Below are 7,100 nucleotides of genomic sequence, written 5' to 3' on the forward strand. Positions count from 1 at the left end.
GAGAGCTATTTGCTGTCTTAGAGTAAATAAACAGAACTGTGCAGTTTTAGGTCTTGCATCTCCCACAAACCCTCCACACCTCTAAAATGGATGTGTGGAGAAGGGTCTCTCCTAATAATAAGTGACATCCAAAGTAAAGACCTTATTTCTAATATACTACCCTAGATATGCATCCTGAGAAACCTACTTTCAGGACTTTCCTTCCAATTTAATTAACATACTTAACTCAGTACAATTTTCTAGCTTCAGTAACTGTAATTTCAGATCTTTTGATGAGATGAGTGATCCTAAACAGCACTGAAATATGAAGAAAATCCCAACAATTCATATCCATGCTACCTATATACTAACATGAATGGGTGATATATAACAACCTTTCTGTGTTTCCTTTCTTCTATTTCAGAAGACAGATTTACTCCAATTTCATGGCCTGTATAACTGAATGATTGTCCTTGATAGATGATATATTTGATCGTATTCTAAGTACAGTTTCTCTAGACTGATAACATAAAATGAAATATCATTCCCTTCTAAATGAAAGGAACTAAACGTATCTTCCATTCTAACTGCTAGAGGATGTTAATAAGGCATGAAATCTATTAGGCCAGGCTCTAACAGCAAGAATGGAGGTAGAAATACCCCTTAAGCCAGAAGTTTACTATGTAAGAAATATTGCATGATTGTATACTAAAAGAATTGAAATTGGTTTTACATTTTACTTTTGTTGTAATGACCAAGGACTTTTATTTTTGTAATCTTGCATTTATTTGATACGGGGTCTCAATATGTAGCTCAGACAAATACTGATCCTCACATTTTAGCTTTCCCAGTGCTAGGATTATAAGCATGCATCATGCAGTATTGGAGGTCGAACTCAGGTCCTTGTGCTTACCAGGTAGGTGCTTAGACTGCTGATCTATCTCTCCAGCCTCTTAGATAAGGACTTTGTAAAAAATATAACATACTCTAAATTTAAGTAATTGTTCCAAATGCTATTTAGTGTAATAAATGTTACTTAAATAACTTTTAGAGTAAGAACAATTTTGAACCCCCAGCAGACAGGCCTGGCTTGTTTGGGAACAGGTGAGTGTCGGATCAACCACCAGCAGACAGGCCAAGATTGGGATCAGACAGAACAAACCCAGCAGAAATGCTCAGTTTGGGACTCTGCAGAAGAACTCACTGCAGAGAGGTGAGAGAAAAAATACAGCAAGCTAAATCAGGAGCTGAATACCTAGCCAGCAGGACACAGTGGATTCTCTTCCACAGGCCTCAAAGGAAGAAGCCGAGCACAACAACCAGACCCAAGCCAGGCGCAGTTTGTCAAGTTCGAGCTTGGTAGATCTTGACCTGAGGAACTAAGGCATACTGTTTGGCCCAGTGGGGACACAGATATAGACCCATATTTGTAACAGCATCCTTTGAAGACAGAGTTGGAAACAGGTAACTTGGGTGAACTAGTCTGCCTGGAAGACTCCAGGTATGTGAAGGAAGGTGACTAGACAGAACTTAGGAGAACTAATTTAAATAAAATTTCACAATTTAACATCTGCTCAGCTATACACTCATAATATTTGCTCTGATGGTCTAAAATACAAACCCTTCCATTAAAAAAATTTGTCAATTGCTAACTCTCCCTATCCATTATTAGTATTGCTAATTCTTTTACTATAAATAGAAACCATATCTGCTTAATCCACATGATCTCTCTTGAGTAATGATATCAGAAGGTGCTTGGGTAATAACCTCACCAAAGCCCTACACCAAGGGTTAGAGGACAGTGCCAAACAGAAAATAATTTCACTCTCAATCAACACAGAGGACAAAACCTTGGGACACACAAAAAGCAAGAATCTCTAACACAGAAAAGATACCTGGCAGACTCTATACAAAGTGGCTCTGATCACATAGATACAGCTTAACACTATCAAACTTTCACAAAAAAGTGTCACAGAAACAAAGTTTTATCTATGAAATATAAATTGACAAATAGAAGGGCCAAAATGCATTTGGCCCCAAACTCACCCAGAAAAGACGGAGGAGAAAATAACATGGAAGAAACTGGAAGTCACAAGCCTGAAATCTCTGAAATAATAGCATTGGAAGTAAAGAAACAAACTTCAGAAGAATAAAGAAGAAATCATACCAGAAATAGTCTACCAAGTAGAAAGGAAATGATAACTATGGTGAAAGAATTATTAAGTATTTCTAAAAACACACTGATAAAAATTAGAGGAAAATAGCAAAATGATGGAAAACTTGAATGAGCAATATAAAAAAGAAATAGAATGCATAAAGCAGATTCAAGGAGATATTCAAGAGATTAAAAGTTGGCAAAACCATCTGAATGAAAGTGAATATAGACATTCATGCTATCAAAACACTGTTACAGCTAGGGGAAAGGTAAGGAAGGATCTCTTAAAAAAACGAAGATCTAGGAAATAATAATTCAACACCTGAAAGATGAAGCAAAGATGAACAACATAAGACTAATATTCATCAATGAGAAAGGAGTCAACACAAATGATATAAAAATAATATGGGCAAAAGTAATAGCAGAAAACTTCTCAAACATGGGGAGAAAAGCTGACATTCAGGTAACTGAGACATATTTAGCTCCAAATAACATCAATGCAATTAAAACCACACCAGGCATATGATAATCAAGATTCCAGAAATTCAGCATCAAAACAGTGTACAAAAGGCGCTAGAGAGAGAAAAAAAAACCAGATTGCATTTAAAGGAAAACACATCAGAATAATGGAAGATATCTTCTCACAAGTCATCAAGTCGGGAAGAGAATGGAGCAAAATGATTCAACTCCTACAAGAAAACAAATGCCAACCCAGACTGATATACCCTGAAAAACTCTCTTTCAAGTTTCATGGAGAATTGAAATACTTTCATGACAAAGAACAACTAAAAACATTCACAAAGACCAAGCCAACCCTACACAGAGTACTAAAAGATTTTCTACAAAGGAATCAAAGTGAACATAAGTCCAAGAATGAGAATGGAAATAAATCATCAAATAGGATAAACAAACAATGCAGAAAAGTAGATAATGAACAGCCAAAAATAAAAAAAAATAACATGTCAAACATAAGTCAAGGGGCCGGGGAGATGGCTCAGTAGAATAAACCCTTCCCTGGCAAGTGCAAGGGTCTGAGTTCAATGCCCGGTTCTGAAAAAAAAAAAAAAGTCAATTATTACCATTAATATAAATGGACTCAATTCATCAATCAAAAGAAGCAAACTGGAAGAGTGGATAAAGAAATAAAACCCAACAATATACTATATACAAGAAACACATGTAACTTACAAGGAAATTAACAAGCTGAACGTCAAAGGTTTGAAAACAATACTACATGACTCAGGACCTCAGAAAAAAACAGGGGTAGCAGTGCTCTTACAGACAATCTGAATTTCAAACCAAGAATGATCAAATAAAATAAAAAGGCCACTACATATTGGTTAGGGGAAAATACAAGATATAGAGGTAACCATCATAAATATCCAGACACCAAACATGGGAGCACCCAACTATATAAGACAAATTTTAAAGGACATAAAAAATCTAATATACAATACCACAATCTTAACAGGAGACCTTAACACCCCTTATCCCCAAAACACAGCTCAAACAGCCAAAAAATTAGAAAAGAAATACCTGAACTGAACAAGACCTTTGAACAAATGGACCTAGTGGACATATACAGAGTATTCCACCCAACAACATTTGAATACACATTCTTTTCAGCTGCACATGGGAAATTTTCTAAAATAGACCACATACTAGTCCATAGGTGATGCTTAATTGTACACAAGAAAACAGACATTATCCCATGCATATTATCTGACTACAGTGCAATGAAACTGGAAATTAATGACAAAATAAACCACAAAACTCCATAAATATATGGAAATTAAATAACACCCTCATCAGCAACCAATGGGTCACAGATGAAATTAAACAAGAAATTAAATGATATATACAACACAATGAAAATTCAAGCACAACTTATTGGAATGTCAGAGATTCAGTAAATGCAGTTCTTAGAGGGAAATTTATAGTGCTTTTCCTCACACAATAAGAAAACAGAACAAGAACAAATGAATACACTAATGCAGCTTAAGCGTCTGGAAAAAGAGGAGCAAACTAAGCCCAAAGCCCAAAGATGGGAGGAAATCATAAAGACTAGAGCAGAAATTAATGCAATTGAGACAAAGAAAACACTACAAAGAATTAATGAATCAAAATCTTGTTCTTTGAAAGATTAAATAAAATTGATAAGCCCCTTACTAACCTCAGCAAAAAGAGGAAAGAAAAAAAAATCAAATTCAAGCATAAGGAATGAGAATGATAAAATTATACAGACCCTGTAGAAATTCAGAGGATCATTAATAGGTACTTTGAAAATCTTTGTGCTCACGGAATTGAAGACACAGAAGAAATGGACAGATTCCTAGATAGGTACAAATTATGAAAACTGAATCAAGAAGATATAAAAACTCATTATCAGCCAAGGAAATTGAAAATGTAATAAAAATTACCACCAAAGAAAACCTGGGTCCTGATAGATTCATAGCTGAATTCTACAAAATAATTAAGGAAGATTTAATCCCAATACTCTTCAGACTCTTCAATAAAATTGAAAAGGAAGCAGTACTCCCAAAATCTTTCCTGGAGACCAGTATTATACTGAAACCAAAATCAGGGAAAGAGCTAATCAAAAGGAGAACTACAGACCAATCACCCTCTTGAACATAGATTCATAAATCCTCAATGAAATCCTACCAAATAGAATATAGGCCATAATCAAGAAGATTATACACCATGACCAGGTAGTATTCATCCCAGGGATGCAAGGATGGTTCAACATATGCAAATCTATAAATGTAATACACTATGTAGAGCCAGAACAAAAACCAAATGATCATCCCAATTTATGCAGAAAAGGCTTGTTACAAAGTCCAACACTCATTCATGATCAAAGCCCTACAGAATATTTCAATAGATGGCTTTTATGTCAATCTGTTAAAAGCCATCTAAGGCAAACCAATGGCCAACACAATTCTAAATTGGGAAAAAACTGAAATATTTTACTCTCAAATCATGTACAAGAGCAAGATATCCTCTATCACTACTCCTATTCAATATAGTTCTGGAATAATTAGCTAGAGCCATTAGGAAATAAAAGGAATATGAATATGTAAAGAAGAAGTCAAATTATCACTCTTTGCAGATGACATGATACTCTACTTGGAAGACCCAAAAACTCCACCAAGAAGCTCTTACAATTAATAAGCAAAATCTGTAGCATAGCAGGTTACAAAGTCAATACCCAAAATCAGTATCATTCTTCTACACAGATAACAAACACTCTGAGAGAGAACTTAGAGAAATAATACCCTTGAAAAAAGCACCCCCAAAAATGAAATATCTAGGAATTATTCTAACTAAAGAAGTAAAAGATCTATACTATGAATATGACAGTACTTTGAAAAAAGAGATGGAAGAGAGTTTCAGAAAATGGAAAGATATTCTTTGCTCTTGGATAGGAAGATCCAAAATTTTAAAAATGGCCATAGTTCCAAAATCATTATGCAGATTCAACGCACTCCCTACCAAAATACCATGAGCATACATCACAGATCTAGAGAAAATATTCCTGAAATTTAGTTGGAAGAAGAAATGAACTAGAATAGGAAAAGCAATCTTGAGCAACAAAGGAACGGCTGGTGATCTCACAATCCTGGACTTGAAATTATACTAAAAATCTGCTGTGATACAATCAACATGGCACTGGGAAAAAAAAAAAAACAAAAAAACAAAAACTGACCCGACATCAATAGAATTGAACGGAAGATTCAGATACAACTAAAAACATGCTCATTCACCTTATTTTTGACAAAGGGGCCAAGCTTTCACTGGAAGAATGATAGTCTTTTTAACAACTGGTGCTAGAAAAAGTAGTTCTGAACATGCTGATAAATATGCCTGGCCCAGGTCTATGCCCATGCAGTAAACTAATCTCAAAATGGATTAAAGATCAAAGCATTAAAACAGAAACACTAAATCTATTGGGGGAGAAAGTAGGTAGAAATCTTGAAGACATAGAGGTAGGCAGACATTTCATGAACAAAAATCAAACCTCAAAGGAAATATTTCAAAGAATCAACAATTTGAACCTCTTGTTATTGAGTTTTTGCACATCAAAGAACTCACCAACAAAGTGAAAGGATAACCCACAAATTTAAAAAAAAATTAACCAATTATCACTCAGACCGAGGTATTTTGCATATAATGCATAAAGAACTAAAAAAAAAATTAAGGCCACCAAATTTAAAGACCCAATCCAAAAATGGGCCTCTAAGATGAATACCCACTTCTCAGAAGAAGAAATACAAGAGGCAAATAAGTACCTGACAAAATGCTCCACATCACTGGCCATTCAAGAAATGCAAATTAAAACAACTTTGAGATACCTTCTCACCCCAGAAAGACTGGCTATAACAAATAAATCAACTAATCACAAATGCTGGGGAGGCTGTGGGGAAAATGGAACCTTTCTCCACTGCTAGTTGAAATGTAGACTGATATAACCACTATGGAAATCAGTGTGGAGGGCCATCAAAAAACCAGAACTCAAAATCCCAATCAATCCTGCTATTCCCCTTCTTGGTATTTTCCTCAAAAACCTGAAAACATCATGTCATAGTGATATATGTGCACCCATGTTTATAGCAGCACAGTTTGTCATAGCCAAATCTTGGAAGCAACCAAAATGCTCATCACCTGAGGAATGAATGAAAAAGATGTGCTATTTTTATACAATGAAGTATTATTCAGCTATAAAGAAAGACAAACTCCAGGCCTTCATAGGTAAGTGAATACAACTAGGGGTTATACTCATATGTGAAATAAACCAAACATGCATAAGTAATTATTATATTGCCTCCATAGTGTAAGAACCCAAAAGCAGAAATAATTTCTGAACGTTATGACAGATACAGTGAAATGGAAAGAAATTGAAGTACAGGACTAAACAATGAAGAGGAGAGAAAGGAGAAGATTGAAAAAAGATAACGGGATAAAT

This window comes from Octodon degus, unplaced genomic scaffold (genome assembly GCF_000260255.1).
Source record: "Octodon degus isolate 3935 unplaced genomic scaffold, OctDeg1.0 scaffold00057, whole genome shotgun sequence".
In the NCBI taxonomy this organism is placed as follows: Eukaryota; Metazoa; Chordata; class Mammalia; order Rodentia; family Octodontidae; genus Octodon; species Octodon degus.